This window comes from Coturnix japonica, chromosome 2, assembly GCF_001577835.2.
Source record: "Coturnix japonica isolate 7356 chromosome 2, Coturnix japonica 2.1, whole genome shotgun sequence".
Classification (NCBI taxonomy): domain Eukaryota; kingdom Metazoa; phylum Chordata; class Aves; order Galliformes; family Phasianidae; genus Coturnix; species Coturnix japonica.
In genome coordinates this window covers 111941086-111966746 of record NC_029517.1, presented here as the reverse complement: position 1 = coordinate 111966746, position 25661 = coordinate 111941086, and positions in this window count along the sequence as shown.

The window sequence follows — 25661 nt, the reverse complement described above, 5'->3', positions numbered from 1 at the left end:
CCCTTCTTTCGTGTAGCTCCCCTTTAGATAACAAAATGTTGCTACCTATCAGTCTTCTCTTCTCTAGGATGAACAGCCCCAGCTTACTTGTCCTCATGGGAGAGGTGTTTCATTCCATGGATCACTTTTTTGGACCTTCTCTGGACAAGTTCCAAAATGTCTATGTCTCTCCTGTACTGAGAACCCCATATTAAGGAAAGCATATACAAAAAAGACTTCGTGAGATAAATGTGGAGTGCAATTCCCACCAAAATGATTGCAAAATAACCTTTTGCACATCCTGGTGCCCACTTTGGCCTTCTTTTCCTATTCTCTGTATTCCTAAGTTCTAGAGGGACAATATACTTTAGAAAGGCAGAATTGCTCGAGATTATGAGCTATTATAAATTTTCAGAGACATTTGTGTAGTTTTTGAAAAGTTCTAAATAAGTTGTAATGTTTCATAGAAATGTAGGCACTCTGCAATCAGTTTTTGAGAGGTATTAAACTAATGCTCTAAAGAATCATATTGCTTTAGGTTTTTGAATTGAGTGTTCTACAACTTAGTTCTTTTGCTTCTGAGAGAAACTGAAGCAAATTCAGTGAAGAGTCTGTAGAGAGTTGAAAATAAGTAGTGAGATGATACTTCAGCTACTGCCAACTGAGAAGTCACTGAAATAAAAACATTTATTTTTAAGTGGCCTATACTCATAAACTAATATCTGTATAAAAGCCTGTCAGTGGTAATAGTTTTGCTTTAGATGCAATAACTAATGACACTGAAAATGAGTTTCAGATGGTATGAGAACTCTAAAGCTACGGACTGTTTTCACAATTATACAACAGTGAAGTAAAAATACTTAAGTTGTTAACATTGCATTTAAAGTTACATCTGATCAGGCTCTATTTTCCAGCAGTATGTAAAGTTTAATGAGCATTTTTGTATGAAATCTGTGCTTAGTGTATACATTACTGATTTTAAATAAATGACATTATTTTGTAGGGATTTTACATAGTAAAAAAGAATAAATTAAAACAAGTTGCTGGCACACTTAGCAACGTATGTAACTTTGTAACTCTGATTGTCAATGATTACTCCCTCTAGGACTAATGGAACTGTCCATTCATGATACATGGAGAAATATTCCAACATTCTGTAGTTTGTTTGTTTTGTTTAGTTTTTGCCCCCAGAAAGTTAATATATATAAAATGTTCTTTTGGCTTGGATCTTTCTTTTCTTTCTCTTTCTTTCTTCCTTATTGTCTATCTTTCTTATCTTTCTTTCTTTCTTTCTTTCTTTCTTCTGTTTCTCTTTCTTTCTTTCTTTCTTTCTTTCTTTCTTTCTTTCTTTCTTTCTTTCTTTCTTTCTTTCTTTCTTTCTTTCTTTCTTTCTTTCTTTCTTTTTCTTTCTCTTTCTTCCTCTCTTCCTCTCTTCCTCTCTTCCTCTCTTCCTCTCTTCCTCTCTTTTTTTTTTTTCTTTCTTTTCTTTTCAGATGCAGTAATCTCCTTCATAACGTAATAAGTGCAGAGCACTATGGAATAGATTGAACTGACAAATTACTGCCTAATGTAGTTTAAATGACAAATTCATATTAGGTGACCTTATCTTTCAGATTGTTCTAAGCCAAGGTCTTTTTCAATCAAAAGAATAAGACTACCAAAGAGAAATAGAATATACCAATTCCTTTTCCTTGTAACAAAAGTTTTATTTTTAAATCATAAAAAGTAATCTAGTGATCTAGTTAGATGTCAGCTTCATACCTCTGACAGTTAAACAGGAGGGAAGGATCCAGAAAGGAAAGAAAATAATGGCAGAGACAAGGTCATGAAATGTCAGCTAAATTCAAACACCTGTGCTATAATCATATGAATATATACATTTATGAATATATACATAAAAAAATCTTCACCAGATCATATCTCTAAGGTGGAAAGCTTTCATCAAACTGTACAGCAAAATAATCAAAGCACCTAAAGTCAGCTCTAAGACTTTGTGGTGTAATGGATTATAGTGGAAGACACTTATCCTTGTCTCATCTAAGCAGTCTCATTTATAAACTGATTAATCTCTTCCTAAAACAGAGCTAGTGTACCTGCATACCTCACAGCTGCCTGAGCACATTACAGTGAGGGATGCTCCAGTCCTAAAAATGTGTCAACATCTGTTCTGAAAAGAATTTTTTAACTGGAAGGGTATAACTTGCATCTGCATTATTATTATTATTGTTGTTGTTGTTGTTGTTGTTGTTGTTGTTGTTGTTATGAATAAAAAAGTTTTCCAAAATGCCTTTATACTAGTAATCTACTTCTACACATAAAAAATGAAAAGTTGAACATCTAATGACTGGTTAAGCTAAACACAGCTGCACATTCATCTTAGTGGTGGTTCTGCTAGTATGATGTAAGAGAAAAGAACAGAAATGAAGGTCCAAGTCACTTACAATTACAAGCATTTCAGAAAAGAGATTCATGTGCTCTTTTTGGAAAGCAAGAACTTAGGGATCTGTCTACAAAAGAGGTCTGTCTAAGCCCCTGAATCCCAAATACTCAGAGACATCTCCTATAGCCTTAGATCTATCTGTGGAACAGACATAAGGATTTATTTGTGACTGTGGGGACTGAATAGAACAAGATCTGTGAAAGTGAGTTTTGGACTCTGTAATGAGAGTTAATGAATCTAACAGCTGAGCTGTTAGGTAAANCTTCCTGTGTGTGTTGTCAGAACTCGTAAACAAATTCTGGAAATGCTGAAGTAAGCAAGAATGATAAACTAAACATGAAAACATATAATTTGTGACTATTCCTGTCATATGCAAAGAGCTTTTGATTTCTGTTATACCCTTGTGGGCTTCGCATGGGGTCGGTAGTACATGTTCAGTACCCAAGATGTCTTTACCAGTAAAAAATTATGCTTGTGAGGAATATAGGTGTCTCCAGAGAAGCAAGTGCTTATAGGGAGTCTGTATTTTGCATGCAATTATCTGAGGTGTTATCTAGTTATTTAGGCCCTTGTGAGTAGTTAGTTCTTTGTAGTTTGTGAGGAATAACACTTTGCAGTACATATGCAAATAAATATATTCAATCCTAACACTGAAATAAGACATCTATGTACCTACAGAGAGCTGAACTAACAGCTTTAATGACTAGCACTTATCTCCTAGTTAATCAGGTTCTCACCATGTACCAGCTAGTCATTAACATTTTGCTATTATTAGAGGGTCATTTAAATGATGGTGTCAACTGATGCTTATGATTAAATATTTCATCAAATTAATATAATATAAGAAAAAATAATTTATAAAGGTGATAGCTCTAGTCTTGCACATTATTATTATTTATTTTTTTTCAGTTTAAATCAGAAAATAGTACGATCCAAAACCAACATTGTAAATTTAAAATGGATTTTATGCTGTGTGTCTCAGAATACTACTCTGAATGGAGAACCATCTATCTGTATCATTTTACTGGAATGCCGTGGGGATTTGTTCTTGATTGTACAATACTTAATATTTGCCAGAAGCATGGAAGACATAAAATCATTACTGATAAAGTTTTCTGTTGACAAAGATTGAGGGAACAGTAAATAATGAAGAATGCAGGTCACTAATGTAGAAACTGGATCATCTTGTAAATTGAGCATGATCCATACATACACTTCTGTTTGACAAGCTATAATGTGAGGAAAGAATGCAGGCTGAGCTTTCAAGATGAAACTCAGGAAAGAATGAGCCTGAGAGAGATCGTAGTGGGGAGTCAGCTGTATGTGAGCTTCTGAAGTAAGGCTTTGTTGATTTTACTGTAATAGTTGTAGGATAGCTCTGATAAATAGGAAAGATTGATCTGCTGTAACTATTTTCTAAAACATGCTTTCATTATTTCCCGACAGCCAGATTTTCTTTATCCATATCCTGTGCATGTTTTCTAGTTCCATCTTCCTGGATATCTTCTGAAGTTGATTTGTTTATCTTCTGTTAGAGTAGCAGCTACTACATTTTGGAAAAGAAAAATGTAATTAAGGAAAGAGTCAGATAAAAAGATTCAAAAGCAGAAAAGGAACGTATCCCTTCTTCAACAATTTTGTGATTAGAAAATCAGGGATTTGAAAATGGAAACAACCTGGATTAGACCCAATTTTGGTATACAAACCTACCTACTAAGACTTTTAAGCAGTAAATAAAATATCTTGTTTTATTTGGATTTGTCAAATGCTTGAGTAAGGCCATTGTGTCTGAAAAACAAATCTTGTGCTGCTTACACATCCAGGATGCCACCTTCTGAATTTTCAAAACAAACTCATGGTAACAATGTTTTCTCCAGATGGCAAAATTGTCTTTAATTCTGTCTAACAAATAAATTACAGTTTTTTAGCTGTGTTTGTTGCTAAACAGGGTTGTTCCTCTTCCAGAACTGCTGGAAGAGTTATATTTTCTGTATCTGTGGATGGAATTTTGCATTCAAACTCAGTAGACTCCTGTCATTGAGCTGAGTGGAGTAAGGACTTGCAAGATATATCATAAAAGAAGGTTTATAATGTATGATGTTAGCACCGAACATGACGTTAGTAAAAAATAAAATAAAATAAAAAACTGCTGAGGTAAAATAAAATATGCAGTATAATCAATTAACCTGAAACTGAAGAGATCTGCTGTGTCCCACAGTTGGAAATATAAGTTCTATTTGGCTTTGGCTTAAAGGTATACATAGACATTCCTTTAAGTCTTCTAAAATGTAAACATGGGAAAAATAAGATCTTTGTGACTGCTGCTGAACTAAATCTTCATGTGTAGGAGGAACTGGGTCAGCAACTGGATCCATAGCTGTGAAAACATACAGGTAGGAATTAATTGCCTTTTCCCATAAATTGTCATCTTGGAAGTGAAGCCTGAGAGAATGAGCATGTTTCAGAAGGAGGGAGAGGTAAGCTTGTTTTGGCAAAAATCAGAGCAAATTGCATTTCCATAGCTGGAAACACTGTGCAGAGGCATTTGCAACACCAAGTGCATTGAGCAGAGAGATGACAAATGCATGCTCTAGGAAACATGATAAAAAGAGTTGTAGTTTTCTCTCACACCTTCCCCAGACCTGAATGTCTATGTAAGACTAAAATGTCCTTATAAATTCTGTCACTGCACTGAAAACTCATATTTTTGAGTGTCCAGTAGCAGCTTTAGAAAGTACTCAATTGTCTTAACAATCACAAGAGAGAGTATCCAAGAAATAAACTATTCTGTTAATGATGAGGAAAACATACTTAAAGGAGAGGGAGAAGGATATAAAAACTTTCACACTGGCTTGCAAGGCATCTTGTGAATTTAAATTACCACCTTTAGTATGGTCTACTATCCATATCTAAGTGCATGCGTAGCACTAAAGTCGAACAGCCTTGCACCCTTTCAGTTCTCCATCCCTGTGAGTTTAGCAGTTGCTTGTATTCAGCAGCTCTTGCCTACTTCCTTACAATGTTTTTAGCTATTGTTATTGCAGCTGTACATTATATATAACCACACATTTTTAAATAAATGAGAAAAAGATAATTGCACTTATTTGTAGTAGAAAGAAATGTTATTTTGTTGTGGTTAGGGAAGCAGAGTTACTGCTTGGTGTGCAAAGGCTGGTTCCAAATAGCAATATGTACATAGATAAATCCTCCTCACGGTCACACTTCACCCACATGCTCTGGCTGCTCAGTAAGTAATTGTATTTCATTAAATTCAGCTTGAACTGGTTAATAAACCTTGATGTTCTTCTTCAAACCAAGCTGTTCTTTATTTGATAATAATACAGCTTTTCTAGGATTATTAGAATATATGCTTGTTTTTTTAATTATGTGGTAGCACGATGGGTATAACACTACTCCGGCATATACAGAAGAAGGCCGCAGCTGGATGGGGATTTTGAAAGCAAAGAGTATAAATATTACTTCATATGTTTATAATTTGTTGTGAGAATGTTTAGGAGGTCTGTGAGCTCTTTAGTAGGCAAATACAGCAGTGATGATTGCCTGTTGGAAGAGCAAACAAATTCTATTTTCAGCATCAGACTATGTTTCCAGCACAGATAAAAATGGAGTGCATTGTGACTGAAACACAGATCCAGAAGCAGATTTAGGTGTGATAGAGTGACTTGTTGCTACACAAAACATTTACATGTCAAGTACCTACTGAAATACATAAACTGAAGATAACAATGTAAGTTCTTAAGCTAATTTCTAATATGACCAATAATGAAGATTCACAGCAGCCAATACACTGAGCAAGCTGATGTCTATACTGTAATGAATAATGTTGCATCACTGGGACAAAAATGTAGCAGAACTCAGCCAAGGTATTCAGGGCAAGGTTGTTTTATTTTTAAGCAAAACCTATGTAATTCTTTCTTACTCACACTGTTTACCCACCTACCCCAAACCACCAAAACCTCTGTGTCCGTGTAGTCCCCCTATGTATCCGCAAGTCCAGACATTTGCACTCAGATGGTCTAATTTCTTCCTATGACATAAGGAGAGAAGGATTCTGTTCTCTCACATTTACTGGAGTTTCTTGTGTTAGTTTTGTATATTCTTTTTGTACCCGTTGGTAGGTGGCAGCTTTTTAATTCTTCTTTATCTGTACAACTAGTGAGAATTTGAGACTTCACGGAATCACAGAATATCCTGAGTTGGAAGGGACCCATATGGATCTCTGAGTTCAACTCCTGGATGCAGAGAGGACCATCCAAAAATCAAGCCATATGTCTGAGAGAATTGTTCAGACACTTCTTGAACTCCAACAGCTTGGGGCTGTGACAACTGCCCTGGGGCACCTGTTCCAGGACCCAACCAAATTCTGGTGAAGAATCTGTTCCTAAACCCCCAAAGAGAGATCACTGAGTCCAACCCCCCTTGACAAAGCAGGTTCCCTACACCAGGTTTCACAGGTGGGCGTCCAGGCAGGTCTTGAATATCTCCAGAGAAGGAGACTCCACAGCCCCCCACAGAGTGTCATTAAATTGTCACATGGCATATGTGTGTGGAAATGAGAGAATCTGAAGCATCTGGGAAGAAACAGGACTAGAGGAATTAGAAGGGGGTAAAATAAAAGAATGGTTGCAGAAACAGTCATAACGAGCAAGGTGAAAACAAAGGAGAAAAAAACAGGGTGGCTACACAGACAGAAGATCTGTTGCAGAGGGTGAGCAAGCATATATGAGCAATGGCAACACATCTACTATATATTCAAGAAAAGAATGTTGGAAATATCAATGTTGTATATATTTGGATGTCTCTGAGATAGATTTTATAGAATGATTGTAGTAAAACTATAGTTGAGTGTCCCATTATTTTTCTCGCTGAAATGTGACCTACAGTCAGAGCTTGCTGTTTGCACACATGTTAGGACACACACTTATATATGTGTATTTCTTATTTACTTTTACTACTGTACTGATATACCATGTACATTATAAAACATGCACAAAAATAGAAATTAAAAATAATAAGATATGGGTGAAATAAAATTATTTTTATTTTAAAAATCTATTTATTAATGGTACAAAAATATTTTATTTCCACAAAACAGTAGGTTATTTTATGCACCTCCTGTAGTATGTGCATACAACTTTGGAGACTGTTCCCTTGAAGTATCCTTAACAGGATACAAAACTAGGGCAGTGATATGTATTTCTGGTCTAAGGATAATATAGAGTTCAAACAGATGTTTTCTCTTTTGGAAGATTTCTTTTGTTCTTTATAACAGAGAAAGCCAGTAAAGTAGAGAAATTTTCTATAGGATGAGAAATGCTACTTCGGTGTGCTCCATTCCCTGGAAAAAACAAACAAACAAACAAACAAAAAAAACAAAAAAAAACAAAACACATTTTGAATGGAAATGGGTGTCTATAGCAAGAAGCAAGGGATCTGTGATAAGAAAGACTGAAAACTGTAGTAAATAAACTGGAAAATATTTTTGCTAAATCAAGGTTGGAGCTAAATATTGACAACATTCAATCTCTGCAATTGGTTGCATTCATAGCGCAAACTGCACTTCTTTGGTAGCAATTCATGACTATTCTGCTCTAGCTTCCTGTGATTCATAGCCAAGAATAATATACTTAATTTAGAAAGAAATGCATATATTTCGTTTTTCAAGTTAGAAATTACCAGAATCTTACCTAGCTAAGAGGCATTTTTATTTCTTACTTATTCAATATTTATATTCAATAAATATGCATAACCAATACATGATAATAGCAGAATGTATTTATGTAAACATTTATGTGTCCTGGCCAAATGCTAAGAAAGCTTGTTTTTATACAGTCTAGACTGAAGTGTGAAAAACCATAATGAGATTGTATTGGAATGGAAAAATAAATCTGTAAAGTTGCAGTTTACAGATTACCTCCTAAATGAAATCTGACATATATTGCCTCTATGGACAGTATCCATAATTAGAGCTAATGAATAAAACCACTGCCAAATAGAAGTTAAAATCAGGCTTGAAAAATTTGCATTATTGAAAGTATTTTTGAACAACATGCACAACTCAATATATTGTGATAAATATTTCTGTCCTTTATAGGACAACATTTAAACTGTAACAAAGCAAAGTTTTATGTTGCATGTAGAAGATCAACATCTATTTCTTTCTAGGTGGTATTTTCTTGTTGATACTGTGTTCCTGTAAAAGGAAAGTAAAAGACAATTGAAATACACTTTAAAAGTGAAAAAGAAATAAATATTTTGGGAGTACATCTGCTGATTTTGCACCCTCAGCAAGTTTTCTGATGACATCAAGCTGTGTGGTATGTTGACACACCTCAAGGATGGGATGCTATCCATGAAGACCTGGACAGGCTCAAAGTGGGCCCAGGAAGAACTCATGAGTTTCAATAAATCCAAGTGCAATATCTTGCACCTTTGTCACAGTAATCCCCACTACCAGTATAAACTGGGAATTAAAGGACTGAATACAACCCTGCCAAAAGGACCTAGGGGTACTGCTGGGTGGGAAGCTGGACATGACCAGCAGTATACCCTTGCATCCAAGAAAGCCAATTGCATCTTGAGCTTCACCAAAAGAAGTGTGGTCAGCAGCTTGAGGGAGCTGACCCTGCCCCTCTATTCTGTGCTGGTGAGGCCTCACCTGAAGTACTGCATCAAGATGCAGAGATCTCAGTACAAGAGAAACACAGACCTGATGGAATAAATCCAGAAGAGGATCTTGGGCAAGAGAAGTCTCTGGGGAGGCATTTCAATATCTAAAGGGTGGCTAAGAAGAAAGGGGACAGACTCTGTGTTGTGGTAGGACAAGAAGAAATTGTTTCAAACTAAGAGAAGTGAGATTTAGATTGGATATAATGAAAATGTTTTTTACAATGGGGATGAGGCACCAGAACAGGTTGCACATAGAGATGGTAGATTCCCCATCACTGGAGACACTCAGTGTCTGTCTAGACAGGGCTCTGAACCACCTGATTGAGTTGTAGGTGTTTCTGTTCACTGCAAGGGAGTTGGAAAGGACCTGTAAAGGTCCAGCTGCCCTGTAATGAATATAATGCATATATGAATATATAAGTTAATTACAATGCATTCAATATAAAATATTAAATATATTCAGAATACTTTGAAGAAAACAACAACAACAAATTACTTATATTAAAAAAAATAGTTTAAAACATGATACTGTGTAAAAATTAGTGATCTGGAAAAAAAATTATAATCAAAACCAGTGACAGCTAGAATCCAAGGTTATAAAAAAGAAATTTTTATCTATTTATTTATTTATTTTAATTTCTATCACTGGCTTTGAACCAGGACTGAAATCTTAGTGTTGTTTCAATAAATGCCAGATCTCCTAGAGCTCTGTAACAAGATCAGTTCTCCATATTTTTCAACACTCTTCTTATGAATTTTTATGCATTAGTCCTCAGCCACATAAAGTAGAACTGATTTATTATTACTTCTTACCTTTTAATATTTTCTCAAATATATGCAACAGTAGTAAAATTATAATTATATAACATTAGTAAAATTATAATTAGCAGTAGCTGTTATTTCATTTTAAAAATCGGGCATTAAATGAATACTTTAATATGTGTGTGTGCTTTTATAGATAGATCATCTAGTTTCCTTCAGAAACCAGTTACAAAAGGAAAACATCAATATTTAGTCTCATCATATTTGGTAGTGATACATTACTGCAACTCCTTAAAAGATTTTGTAAATTAGTCTGTTCTATAACAGGATATGAATATTTCCTGCTTTCCTCTTTCATTAATGGCAGATAATTACTGGAGGGAAATAATGGAAGAAACAAAGAGAGCAACACACTATAATTATTCTAATCAGCAAGATAGATTTTCATACACTAGACTACAAAATCTACTATTCTACATGATCCAAAATTGCAAAGCCACTCTATAAAAAAGGACAATAACCTCATGGGCACTTTTATGGTTGTTCTTAAAAGAACAAAAGAACAGCTGTACTGATACAGAGCGTTCCCTCAAGCCGTTGCAAAGGATTCAGAAAAAAAAAAACAAGGAGGTAACCGTGTAACAATATTTCTGTCATGAATTCTCCAAAAACTGAGCAATCTGAAGCTCAGAGCATTCCTGAGCCAAGGTCATATATTTGGTGCTTTTGTTTGTTTGGTTAGTTGTTTTGTTTTGGTTTTCTGTCTATATTCTTCTTTGTTCTAAGACTTCCATGGAATATCTAAGAAGTGTCTCACTGATGTAAACTTGGGAAAAAGATTCACAGAAGGGGAGGAAGTCAAGTAGCTCTACAGAACCAAACCAGATTTGTATTGGAACAACATTAGTAATGAAATGCTGAATGATCTCTGGTACTGAATCCAACTGGCAAAATGCAGTCTATAGTCTATTATTACATACCATTAAAATCTCCTACCATTCAAAAGCAGGATGCATAAAATTGCCTGTTATGAATGGATTCTAGCCTGTGAAAATGTGACAGTGTTTTGGCTCAAGCCAAATTTATACTGAGAATCATGCTGCTAGTTTATAAGACACGGAAACAGTTTAACAGTTGGTAAAGCTTCAGCACTCAAAAGTCCTCACAGGAAATACCTAATTATCTATGAAGGTCGAAATCTCTGTATTTCTGCAAGCTCTTTACATTGTGATGGATGGCATTAGACTAGAGTTAAATAATCTTTTTAACATATAAACTGCTATTTGTAAAAATCTTGTTATCTTGGAGTGAGAGATAGGACTTCAATTATATTAGAAAAATTACTTTAGAAAAAGCTTTGCTGTCCTTATTAGGAGTCACTTGTTCATACTGAAAAGATGAGCCTTAAGAAAAATATAATTGCACATTAAGATCCATAGAATGAAAAAGAGAAAAATGTTCAGCCATTCAAATATGGTTACATCTACTCTCACCAGTATCTGAGAAAATGTCAGATAATACTTGTGACCAGTGGTACCGAAGAAAGACTAATCCTAGTTTGTCAGACTGATCTTTTTCTCTTGTCTTAAGGAGGTCATAAACTACTATAAACATCTTGGTTAGTTAGGTTAGAGATTCTTCACCGTTTGTGCTTCTTATGTAGAAGTTTTACCCCCTGATTTCTTTTGAACTGAAATGGTTCCACCTCAGTATTAATGCCATATTTAGGGAGCAAAATGCAATCAGGACATATGTTCTGAAATGGATGATGCAGCCTTCAAGCTCCTGAATGTAATTGAAACTCCATGACTAGCTAGGTCATATAGATTAAGAACTTTAAATTGCAACATGTTATGAAATTACTTCTTATAAAGCAAATAACAAAGTTTCAATAAGTTTTCCATGCTATAAAGCTGTTGTGGTTTTTTTTGTTGTTGTTGCTGTTATATTCCAGGTTGCCAGGACACCATAGCTGATAATGATGGTTTTTTGTAGTACTTTTCACTGATAAATTTGAAATCTAGTAGATGATATATAAACAGAAAAGATTGACAGTCATACGTCCAGTTTCTTATGAAGCTCAGTGAATTCTGCTCACAGGCTGCTCTGCTTGGTTGCATTCCACTTCAGCTCCTTGCATGATCAAGCCCATGTCTTTCCTATTCTTGAAGTCAATGAAGCTGAAAATCAATATATGGATTTTCAGTGGTGAATTCCCTTAAATGATTCATACATAATATTGTGCATTTTTCTGCATGTACAGATGCAAGTCATCTAGCATGAAAATATTACCTTTCATTGTCTTGCTGTTGTATTTCATCAAAATCATAATGCATTTAAATTTATACAAGAATGAATAATCATCTGAATGTTTTTGGCATATTCTAGTTTTTTTTAAGATATGCCAACAAGTAGAAAACCACATAAAACATTTTGATTCCATGACCTTCATTATTCACTGCCTGCTTCTAGTTTCTATGCACATTTTCTTTTTCCTTAAAAGCATCCTGAATGAAAGAAAAAAAATATCTAAATTTCTTCAAAATAACAAAAAAATTAACCTTTTTAATGTAAGAGTAAATATGTTTATTGAGTACTAGAATCTATCAGCATTTGAATACAGTTTAATTAATGGTAAGGTTTCATAACTACTCCTTTTTATGCAGCTGATGTCTGCATAACTTGCAATTGACTGAAAGAGAGTTGCAAATAGTGCTGTGCTTTCATTTGCACTCACACTGCACTTAAGAGAATTGTAGTTCATGTTGAGATATGCAGGGAAATGGATGAGTCCCGGTCTATGTTATGCTGACCAGAAATAGACTGAGAAACTACTGGACATGTTGTTACTCCCTGGACAGATGTGAGAAGCAGAGACCTAACTAGATTTTCCTCTTGCATCACATTACTTAATCACACTCTCCCTAAAGTAGTATAGCGACTACTGAAATGCCCATAAAGGATGAAGGATTCTAAATCACACCAAAGTGAATCTCTTCTACTCTCTACAGCATTCAATGTGTACAAAAAGAGCAGAGTGGGAGGATCAGTTCCAGGAAGAGACTCTGTATTTGTACAGGTACCCCTATGTACTTATGTCAGAATTAGATCCTGCTTACTGTTTTGCTTTATTTTACTATTGTGAAACAGCCTGTTATGTGCCAATGTTTTCTCTGCTAAAATGCAGGATGTTTCATGCTGATCATAAGTTCATGTTGTAATAGCAATTATAGCTGAAAAGATGACACCTAAGGTATTTGACCTTATCTAGTCTTATTTTATTGACTGATACATTAATATTTCATGATGATCCTACTTAGCGATTATATAAGCAAGATTATACCTGACACTTCAGTTCTGTATCACATTTGAAAGGTGCTATTCCTGCATGTTTATTATGCTACAGGAAAGTTAGTCTGTTGATTTTTATCTTAGAATCTTTTACAGTGATTTTTTAAAGAACTAATTAATTTTTACCTTGTGGTGATATTGTTTATGTGTTCAAGGAAATAATAATAATAATAAAAATTATTATATTTTGACTGTTCATTTGTTTTTGCAAAATTATTTTCCTTTTTTTAAAGACATACAAGGAAATCTTTAAGTGCCAGATTCATGTTACAACACTAAGAATTTTGTGATATTAAAAGATACAGGAATATAATCAATGTTGGAGGTGGGTTTAAACCAAACAACTCATACTGAGAATTAAACATTGTGTTATGCAGCTTTAAAGCCTGATATAACAAATGAAAAAAGCAAACCAGATAGATTAAGTATTTAGTCAAAAGTCCTCAAGATTTATGGTATTGAAGAGTTTGGCCTAAACTTGTATTTAATTATGTAAGAAGCAGGCCATGCAGCAAATACATGTACTCCTATGGTCTCAGGCAGTCTCAGGCAATTAATATTTAAAATCAAGTGTTTGTAATACTTTTATCTGTTCCATGCTGTTCAGTGATCTGGGTATCTCTGCTTTTGTTTAGTATATATTATGCAATAACAATCTGTCTGCTCCTTTGACAGCTTTAGCATGACCCTCTTCTAAACAAAATCATCTCTTTTTCCTCTTTCCTGTAGTCAATTCGCAAATAATTTATTTTGTTCTTCTTAGATTGTTTAGAGAGTGTTCCCTTGGCAAAATAAATAAATAAATACGTACATAAATCAGAATCTGTTTACTGAAAGAAAAAAAAAAAAAAAAAAAAGTGTGGGGGGAAGGGGGGTGGTAACAAAGTGAACAGGAACAGATGAACAGGCTGCCCAGAGAGATGGTGGTCTCCTCTGAAGAAATTCACAATCTGCCTGGATGCTTTCTTGTGCAGTGTACTGTAGGGAACCTGCCTTAGCAAGGAAGTTGGACTTGATGATCCTCAAAGTCCCTTCAACTCCTACGTTTCTTTGATTCTTCATAAAAATTAGCCATATTATGTTTAGTAACCTTGAATCTCTGGGCATTCATGATGTCCAAACTAGCAGATGTTATAGTGAGGCCACACTCAGTAATCCCTGATTGATTATGATGAATGGGATAAGTGCTTTAAGACTGTTGGAAAATAAACATCACTCAACTTTAGGAATGGCAAGAAGGAGGAACTACAGACCTGTCTGCTTCCCCCCAATCTTTCAGAAGGTAATGGAACAAATAATCCTGGAAACCATTTCCAGGTACATAAAAGGCAAGAGAATCAACTGGATTCAGCAGGAGGAAGTCATGTTTGACTAGTCTGACAAGTGTGGAGAACAGTGGGTTTTGCTGTTGTGGATTTCAGTAAGGCCTTTGACAATATTATCCATAAAATATCCATAAATGTATGAGCTGAATATGCAGACAGTGAGGAAGATCATAAACTGGATGAATGGTCAGGCTCAGATTGACTGTAGCTGTCAGTGATGCAAAGTCTATCTTGAGGCCAGTAATGAGCAAAGTAAACCTTAAGTTAATACCAAGTCCAGTCCTGTTCAACAATTTCCTTAACAACCTGGACAATGGAATAGTCTGTACCCTCAGTAAGTTTATGGAAGACACAAAACTGAGAGGAGTAACTGACATGCCAGAGAGCTGTGCTGCCATTCAGAGATACCTAGTCAGTTTGGAGAGATGGACCAACAGGCACCTCATGAAATTCAATGGGAAGTGCCAAGTCCTACACTTGGAAATAGCAACCCTAGGCAGCAGTAGAGGTGATGGAACAACCAGCTGGAAAGTAGAAAAGGACCTTTTTGTTCTTGTACACACTAAGATGAACAAGAGCCAGAAATGTGTACTAGCTGCTAAGAAGGTTGACAGTATTCTTGGGTTCTTTGGGCCAAAAGTACTTCTCTTGTGCAGAGAGACTGATAGAGATAGAATAGTTCACAATGTGAAGAGGAGGTTCAGAAGGATTTACCTGCTGGAGAGGAGCTGTGCAGAGAGGGACCTGGGTGTCCTGGTGAACAACAGGTTGGCCATGAGCCAGCAGTGTGCCCTCGTGGCCAAAAAGGCCAATGGCATTAAAAAGAGTGTGGCCAGCAAGTTGAGGGAGGTGATCCTACCCTCTACTCTTCCCTGGTAAGGCCTCATCTGAAATACTGTGTCTAGTTCTGGGCTCCCCTGTACAAAAAAGACAGGGACCTCTTGGAAAGAGTCCAGTAGAAGGCCACAAAGATGGTGAAGGACCTGGACCATCTCCCCTATGAAGAAAGGCTAAGTGAACTGGCTCTGTTTAGCTTTGAGAAAAGAGGACTGAGAGGGGACTGGATCCAGGTCTATAGATATCTGAGGTGTGGGGGGCAAAGTGGCAAGGCCAGACTCTTTTCAGCAGTGTGTGGAGACAGGACAAGGGGAAATGGCCAGAAACTGGAGCATAGGAATTTCCACACAAATGTGCACAAGAACTTCTTTATGGCGAGGGTGACGGAGCACTGGAACAGGCTGCCCAAGGGGGCTGTGGAGTCTCCTTCTCTGGAAGATCCACCTAGACGCCGACCTGTGAGACCTGGTGTAGGGAACCTGTTTTGTCAGGGGGGTTGGACTTCATGATCTCTGGAGGTCCCTTCCAACAGTTCTCAATGGTGCCAGGACAGGTTTCAGTGGGTACAAACTGGCATACAAAAGGTTTTCTCTGAACACCAGGAAGAACTTCTGTGCTGTGCAGATTGCTGAGAACTGGCATAGGTTTCCCAGAGAGGTTGTGCAGTCTCCTCCTTGAAGATCTTCAAAGGATATCTGGATATGTGTTTTGGCACCTTGCTCTGAGTATCCCCGCTTGACTAGATGTCTCCAGAGATCCTTTCCAACCTCAACTACCCTGGGATTCTGTGATCCCAGGAGACTATCGCTGTGGCAGGTTCTGTGCAAGACTATATATATGATTAAGCATATGTAAACAAAGCTTTGGCTGCTGTACAAGCTTTTGTAGTTCATCTAATTTCTACTACTATCAATCAAAGCTTGCATCAGTCTTAACATCTGAAACATAGAACTATGTGAGATGAATGACCTTGAAATATGTTAAGTTCCAAATTAATTCATCATAAAACTGTTTATAAAACAGTATAGGATTCTTTCATTCTTTATTAAAGGAGAATTTCTTATTCCTGTTTTGTCCTCAAAGTATGGAATGTGCATGTTTTAAACAAGCAGGATCTACCTGCATTCATTTAAAACTACCAGATTTTAGAGAATTTCATGCAGTCTTTTTTAACTGTCCTGTGTGCTGGCAACCATCCTCAAGGAGTTTACATGTGTTTGTATGAGTACTAGGGCCATGTAATATTTATTTACGTCAGTCTATTTGCATTCCTGCATTCAGATCTGTAAATTATGCATTCAAGCCTCAATGCATCCAAAGGCAAGGCTGCACAATAGTGGAAGGTCAGGTGAGGTATTTGAAAAAAATCAGCTAAGACTATATATTTGATTCCACCTCATCTTGAAAACTAGTAACAGTGTGCATGAGGGAGGTATAATGAAAACTGAGGCACAGTTAGAAATACTCCAGGAAAAAAAAAAAAAAGAAAAAAGAAAAAAGAAAAAAAGTAGAATTTAGTTTATTTTGGAGGGATTTTTTTAATGCATTGATTTTGTGTAGCATAAATCTCTTCTTTGCTGCTATGAATGTGGAAAGTGTAGGGCTACTTTAATCATAGTGCCACTCTGACTTTTTCCTTCAGTGAAATGCAATAACATGGTTGAAGATGCTAGAGAGATTGATTTATTACAGAAAAATAAAAAACTTACAAATGTATAGATGGGCCAAATAATGATTAATGATTAATGATAACACAGACTCTAGAAAATGCTGGTTACCAAACAGACCTATTACAGCAGAGTGGGACTAGATGTGTTATTATCTATAATACACAAACACACCCAGTTGGATACAGTATCTAAAGAGCTCACTGTTGGGAGGAAAAAAAAAAAAAAGAAAAAAACAAGGGGGGAGGAAATAACTTGTACCAGGATTGTGTAGCGTAGTAGTATCTGAGAATTCAGTGGAAGTCCAGAACCCTATTAAAGAATGCTGAATTTTAGCAGTCTCTCTAGTAATTTTTCTTAACTGTACCCCCATTTCATATCTGATTGGCATAACAAGAGCATTATATTAGAAACACAGTTTGTTTTGCAGTACGTTGAGATCAGCCCATTTGTATCTGTCAGAAATCCTTTAACACTCCTATACACAGCCTGCAACATTTCTATACAAAAAGTAAAGCTAACAACCCAAGAATGAAACCATCCAGGCCTGAACCAGCATGCAGACAGTAGTGGACCATGAACATGTTCATTATGCACAGCTCCACAAAGTGAAAAACCAACTATAGCAACTGGGAGGCAGTTTTGCATAGTTGTAGGCTTTCATGATTATATTATTTTTCTTTGACGCACCTAAGCCTCTTCCACAATAAGAAAGAATTTTGTTTTTTCTCCTTCCCATTTCTTTATTTACACAGAAATGAAAGCTTTTTTGAGCACCAGCTTCTTTGTTCTGAATCAAATAAAACTAAGCTTGTGCTCATCATTGCTGAAGCCAGCTCTGGATTCTATTTTGGCTCATCACGATGATGAAACTTGACCTCCAACACAGCCAGTAAGCCTCATTTTCAGCCTCTGTGTTGATCAGGAGCCAGGATCTGCTGAAGAGAGGTCAAGTCTGGAGCACAGCTGAGATGGACACAAAGCCAACTTTGACTCACTGTCTAATGAGGGGAGCAGCCCTTGCCACTACTCCAGGCTCTGCTCACCTTCATGGATCAACACCTTGTTTGTGCCAGGAGCTGGAAACCAAAAATGGGCCACCAGACAATTAGAAATTTGTCTGTGGTTTAGTAGGAATGACACAAACACATTAACACAACCAAGATTTTTTTGTGTATTTATCTCTTTGCAGACTAATTCAACAGAGACAAACTTAGAGTTTAAGCTTTTTATCCTCTCAATTAGGCTCTATTCTCCCACAAGATCTATGTCACAACCTCTTCTAAAGAAGTAATGGATGTTGCTAATCTGAAAATAATGTTTTTACGGTACAGAAAAATAAGAAGTAATTTCTGTTCAAAGTAGAAAAAAATTAATTTTTCTGCAAGGCAGATGTTTAGAGAGCCTTAGACTAAACACCCGTACCATCTGCCTGACATGTCACACTACCCAGATGGAAAATTACTACTTATTACTGGCTATGAGCAGGGTTGTGTAAAAATACCATAAAATTTCAAATTAAACAATGTTGGAAAATCCATTTTTACTACCAGCAAGTATTTCATCATCTTCAAGAGCCTGAACAACAACAGCAACAGAAAGAACTATAAGTAAATTAGCAAAGTTGCCATTGTAGCAGAATGTGTGTCCATATTCATAAGTTAACAAATGTGTGAAGAACATTTTCTTTCAGCTAAGAGACTTTAAAATATACCAAGTGCAAATTTTGCTGAAGAAAGCTGCATCTTCAATCTTGTCAAGTGATTGCCGACCCCGATTGTTGTCTAACGAGAGTGGAAATATTGTATCAGAATACGTAGATAGGAAAATCCATTATTTCTTAGAAGGTAAGATTTTGTGATTGGCAAAGATTTAGATTGAAAACTCTGTCCAGTTTGTCCAGAGATGTCTGTGTCACTTAGCAGGAGGTTTGGAAAAGGGAACATGTAGGTTCTTCTGTCTACCTTTTTTCTTATGTCCAATTAAATCTCTGTAGTGTATCACATAGCAAAGTTTGAAATAAACCATTTAGAAGAGTTTAAAAACTGCATTCCAAGGTCCATAGAGGAAGAATAAATATTTTGCTACTGACCCAATTGACACAGAAAACATCTACAGAGGATACTGGACCTTTTTTCTAGCCATTCCCAAAAGTAACACTCAGGGAAATCAGAATTTCTAGGACAGACAGTCTGGATTTACTGATTCAGATCTTAGGAATAAAAGAGAACCCTGTCACAGCGGCAGTGAATGAAGAGAAGCTCTTGTAATGTTGAGAACAAAAGTCCCCAGGTGTTCTTTGGATTGCAGACACATTTCTATTTACAACAGCGTCTCATTTCCAGGGAATGTGTTTTGTGTAAACACAGCATCTCTTGTACAGCGTGGCTCTAGCGTCAGATGAGGACAGCATCTCTTTCCTTCCCTGTTCCTGAGCTCTCCAGCCAAGAGGGCACTGCAGCTCATTTTGCTGCTCCACTCCCTCCTGAACTTCAACAGCCCCATGGTGGGCATCCCTGCAGCCATCCCACTGTTCCCTGCCCCCTTTGCTACTTCATCTACCTCTCACTTCTGAAGCTGGGTACATCTACTGCAGACTGAACTGTGAATCTGTGAATTTTTCTTATAATTATTAGTATTATTTTTAATAAAGTCAGTAACCCTAAATAATTCTTTCTTTACACTAAAAAGGCAACAGTGCTTGAAGATGCTACTCATCTATGCATTGTTAAGTCTGTCAGTTCTGGAGAGGGAAATACTGACAGGCAAACTCAGACTGTTTATCTGCAAATACTGTCCATTTCAATATCTGTGTTCACCAGCAAGATAACTGTAAATTTTTCAGAAAGTTTCACTGAAATTTTAAAATAGAATTCACATTGGTTCTTCTTTGGGTCAAATAAGAAGGAGTATGTTAAATGAAAGCCACTTGTTTTGAAGGCTTTTGTTGATAAACAATGGTTAGATCTTAAAAGACAGATCTATTTCAATATACCAGAAAATTTGAGATCCATCCTGGAAGTTGACTAGTAGGGCATAATGAATGCTAATTATCTCTACGAACTACTGCGGACTTGCTCAGTTTAAAAGCATAATATCTGTAATAAGGAATTATACATATCCTAACTGCCCACAAGGCAAACTCATGATCACATCTGAAGAGTTATGCCACACTCTCTCCTTATTTTGGTCTTTCTCATACAGATTCTGGAGGGTGCATTTCCTTTCAGCTATATCTATGTATTTCTGTTGCCATCATGTAGATTCTCCAGACTGCATGTGGTTGCTTCTTGCTCTGCGCACTGACTGATGAAAGAGCTGGTAACTGTCAGTGTGCTGCACTGATTTTTTCTAAGAGTTTCAACAGTGTTTCAGTATTTATGTATGAGTACTTCCAGTTTTCACAGAGAAGTCTTAATACCATTTTTTCCCACTGTTTCTGTAATGTGTATTAATATAAATAAAGTTGCTTTGGTTAGAAAGATGCCAGTGACTGACAAATAGCTGAAATGAGCTAAAATTCTAGTTCCTTTGATCTGCTTTACAGAATAGCACAGCAGTGATCATGTTTGTCAACTTTGTCTTGAAGTCTACATAAGCTGAAGGAGAATCAAGCCATGTACAGACTCTAACCCATCAATGTGCTACAAAGCATTTGGCATGGTGTGAATCTCTGAGGAAATGCATCCTTCTCTTCTTCCTCAACCTGAAGAAAGTGATCTAGCTTAGGCAAGCTCTACTATATCCCTTTTGCTTTCAGGCTTGTGATATGCTCAGTGTACAACAAACTAAGATGAACACAGCTGCACATGTCTTAAATTAACTAAACTGCACTGCTTCTTGTGCAGTTAAATTGTTTAACTCACGGGCATACAAACTCCACATGCCTTGTAAGAGAGTTCCTGCTCTGATGGTTAAATTCCTTTACATAATAATTATTTACTGGTAGAAGAACTCTTCCATCTACCAGTGAAACTATAGTTCTCCTGACCTTACTGAACATCCAGTGATAGCTCACATAATCAGTGTGGCGTGGCCTGAAGCTGTTAGCTGGTGCCTACTCAATGTTAAACTTCAGATCTTGACCAATTTTTGGATCATACCTAGGATTTGGAATTATATCCATAACTTAAATATTCTACACCTTCCACTTCAATATTTTTCAAAATGTAATATTCACCTCTCTTTTATTACAATATCCAGAAGACCACTCAGCACAGTGGTCCTGTATTTTGTACTATAAATTCAAGTAAACAGACAATAAAACCCTAAGCACTCTCTGGGGCAACTTGGAGTCCAGCAGAAAACAGAATAAGAAAAAGCTTACAGACAGGAATACAAGAACTTCTAAAACCCAGCACAAGGTACCATAGTTATTTATTTTACAAGAAGATTGAAGTGATGGGAGCTCCTACATAAATCAGAGGTGACTGTATTACAACACATACAAACTTGCCCACTAGAATGAGAGAAATTTGCATAAACAGAATTCATTTATAAAATTTCTAGTGAACTGACTTTTGAAAGGTTAGACTTTAAATTTAGAGCTAAAGACTCAGAAATCTGGTCACAAAAGGTAATGTATCCTGTAGTTTGTATATTGATATAAAACTACTATCCCTTTTTTCCTAGGGAAAAGCAAGCAAACAAACAAACAAAAACACAACAACGAGAACAACGACAACAACAATACAGAAACAAACAAACAAACAAAACAACCAGAAATAAGAAGTTTTGCAAGTAAATTATTTTGGGAGGAACCGACAGGCTTTGTTTAAACAAACTACTGAATGCTTTTCTACTGCGGTTTTCCTGACATGTTTTCCACTGTGTCCTAGCATCTGGTGATCTAGAGTAATCCAAACCACTGCATAGTGTCCAAGTTACTGACCTCAGAGGCAGAAACCTCTGGCTTGTATGAACAAAGAAGCATGGAGGAAAAAAAAACTGTCTTTCACAAAATCTTCTGGAAACAAATCTTATAGGACATGAAGTTTGACTGAATTGGTTGAGCCTGCAAGGGTGCACCAACAAGAACAGCTCTGTGTTCTTACAGTAATTGCCGTGTCATTGTCAGTCAGTTCTACAGAGCAGAGTAAATGTGTCCAATCCATTTCTAAAAATTGTCTCTATCTTCTGTTGCACTTTATACAAAAAACTTTCTCAAATTATTTTGTACTTATCATTCCACTCTGTGCTTTCTGTAGCTTTCCACTCTACCTCTCAGACATGTAAAGTTTTTTAGTGTCATTATAAAGTTACTACTATTCTTTCTTAGATGTGGTTTATAGTTTGATCTTGAATTTAAGATAGAAAAGGTCTACTTACAAAATACTCTTCACCACAAATTCTAAAATTCTGAAGAACAAGTAACAACTAAAGGAAGGAGAAGAGGGGGAAAAAATTATACTTGTTTTTAAATCCTTTTAGTTCTTGTTTTCATAAAGGCTAACAATGAGGAAATTCTTGAAGTGGGGTCTGATGGGAAGAGAGAGCTATCATTGGGGTAGCTTGTAGTTGATGGAAGAGGTTAATTTTCAAGAACAGATGAAGTTTGTTCTTCATATAGCATAGGCTTTTCATTTCATGAGCCAGGCTTTGTGTCAAAGTCAAAGTAACCTAAAAAGTCCAAGCACATATCCTACTTCCTGAATTTTGCCTACTCTGAGTCAACTTACAAATGAGTCCCAAACCTTCTCTAAAGGGTTTCAAATTCTTTGGCTACCTGGACTTGCTTTTGAATTCATACTGAAATACAAAATCTTTTACATAATTCTTACAGGGTCTACAGAAATGCATTTACATTTGCTAGTATGAGAACATAACTGTCAGTGTTGTGACTGCAGGTGTTCCAGATATAAAATATGAAGAATGCTTACTGAGCTGTCAGGAAGGCTAGAAGCAACAATGGCTTTCCTTAAATGGCTTTGAGATCCCAATCATAAAATAAATAGAAAACATCTGTTCTCCATTTTGACAGATTGTAAAAGAATTTAGTATCTGGTTATTTCTGCAGAGATGTTATCATATCATAGAATGATAGAATCATAGAATGGTTTGGGTTGAAAGGGACCTTTAAGATCATCTAGTTCCAACTATAGACAGGAACAAGTGGAATGGGACACAAATGACCAGGAGAAGCAAAAATATACAAGGCAATAAGCTGGCAGGTCTCATCACCAGGTCTTTAAACTGGATTTGAAGGGATAGGTAAATGGAGGGGTGGCCAGCAGGGGGAGGGAGGGGATTGTCCCCTGCTACTCTGCCCTTGTGAGGCCTCATCTGGAGTAGTGAGTCCAGACCTGGAGCCCTCAGTTCAGGAGGGATGTGAAGCTCTTGGAGCAGATCCAGAGATCACAAAGACGATCAGAGTGCTGGAGCACCTCTCCTGTTATTAAGCTGGAATTGTTTCACTTGTAGAAGAGTCTGGAGAAGTCTCCAGGTAGACCTCCTTGCAGCCTTCCAGTACTTGGAGAGAATTTAAAAGCAGGAGGACTGACTTTTTATAGTCTTTTTATACTCTGATGGTAAGAGGACAAGGCTTTAAATTAAAGAGTTGAGGTTTAGGTTAGATGTTAGAAAGAAATATTTTACTCAGAGGACGGTAAGGTGCTGGAACAGGTTGCTCAGAGGAGCTGTGAGTGCCCCATCCCTGGAGATGTTCAAGGCCACGTTGGATGGGGCCCTGAGCAGCCCACAACAGGAGGGTTGGAACTAGAAAATCATTAAAGTCAACTCCAACCTAAGCCATTTGATGGTTTTATGATTTAATGATTCTGCGCCAGAGAAGTGGAGGAATGTTAGGCCCTCTTTATTATACTGAGATAGTTGTAAAAGTAGAAGTGTATCCAAGCACACAGCTTTAAACATTAGTACTGGAAATATCACATCTGATTTTCTCTCATTTTACTGAAAGGAAGAGTATGGAACAAAATTACTTTGCACATCACTGGAGGAAAGGGCTAGATCTGAAATAAATGCAGATTTTACTGAAGTTCATTCCAGGTATTTGATATGCTAAAGCAAGATGTTAACAAAGTCTTCACTGGGAAAATAAAGCATTTTGAAGAGTTAAATAAATAAATAAATAAAACTTTATAGTTTGGATTGAAGATTTGACATATTTATTGATTCTCATTTTGTGGAAAATAAGATAGAGTCATCTGACTTATTAAGAATGTAGCATAAGGTTAGAAACAGACAATATTCAGGTCTTCTGAATAAATAAATTTCTTCCTTATTTAGGTCAGAAATCCATAAACCAGCTATAAGTTACCATACAGAGAAGTGTGCTCTCAACTCAGATGTTGCTGAACATCAATTATAATGTTTTAAAATACAAATAATACAAGAGGTTAATCCCTGTGTGCCACTGTCAGAGGATCCATAAATCATTTATTTTTATGACCAAAAGAATTTCTGGGTTTTAAGATAGAGGAATGAATAGGTCCAGAAATGTGCATAAGCCCTGATGGAACAGGAAGGCTTTTGCAGAACTGAACTTTGTACTGTGTTATTAAATTAACATCACATGAAGTTTAAGACAAAAAGGCTGGCTGCCAGAAAAGATTAAACACTGTGCATGTTAGTGTTAATACCTCACCTGGAAAAAGTCCCCATGTTCTGAAAAAGTCTGTCATTTTTAATGTTAAAGCATATGGAAATACAATTATCTGGATTTCTCATTTGCAATAGAATATGTGAAATTAGAGAAAATTAGGCCACTATAAGGTCCATATAATACAGAATGCTTAATTTGGAAACTGATGTATTTTTCTCTACAGTAATGTAATAGAAACATAGAGAAATAGATCCATAAGTGATGTAAGACTTCATAGTATCATAAAGCCATAGAATCATAAGAATGGCATGGTTTGGAAGGGAGCTTAAAGATCATCTAATCCTAACCCCCTGTCATGGTCAAAGTTGCCAACCACTAAAACAGACCCTACATCAGTCTGCCCATGGCCCCGTTCAACATGTCTTTGAATACCTTCAGGGATGGGGCATCCACAGCTTCTTTGGGAACCTGTGCCAGTGCCTCACTACCTTCTGAGTGAAAAAATTCCCCGTAGAATCTTACCTACATCTCACCTCTTTTAGTTGAAAACTGTTCCTCATTGTACTATCATTGCCAGACTGTATAAAAATTCAGTCTCCCTCCTGATTACAAGGTCATTTTAAGTACTGGAAGACTGCAAAGGGATTTCCCTTGATCCTTCTCTTCTCCAAGATAAACAGGTACAGCTTTCTCAAACGTTCTTCGCAAGAGACATGCACCAACCCTCTGATAATCTTTGTGGCCGCACTCCAATATCTAGGCTTGGATGCAGTATTCCCAGTAAGGTCTCACAAGGGCAGAACTGTGGGGGACAGTCATCTCCCTTGCCCTTCTCACCACCTCTCTTTTGATGCAACCCAGTTGGTGTTCCCGGCTGCAAGAGCACACTACTGGCCCAAATATTGTTCACTTTTAGTTTCACTTTTCAAGCCTGTCCAGGTCTCTTTGTATGGTATCCCTTTCTTCTATTTGTATCAGTTGTGCCATTGAGACTGGTGACATTAGCAAACATGCTCAGAGTGCACTCAGTCATTCTGTTTGTGTAAACA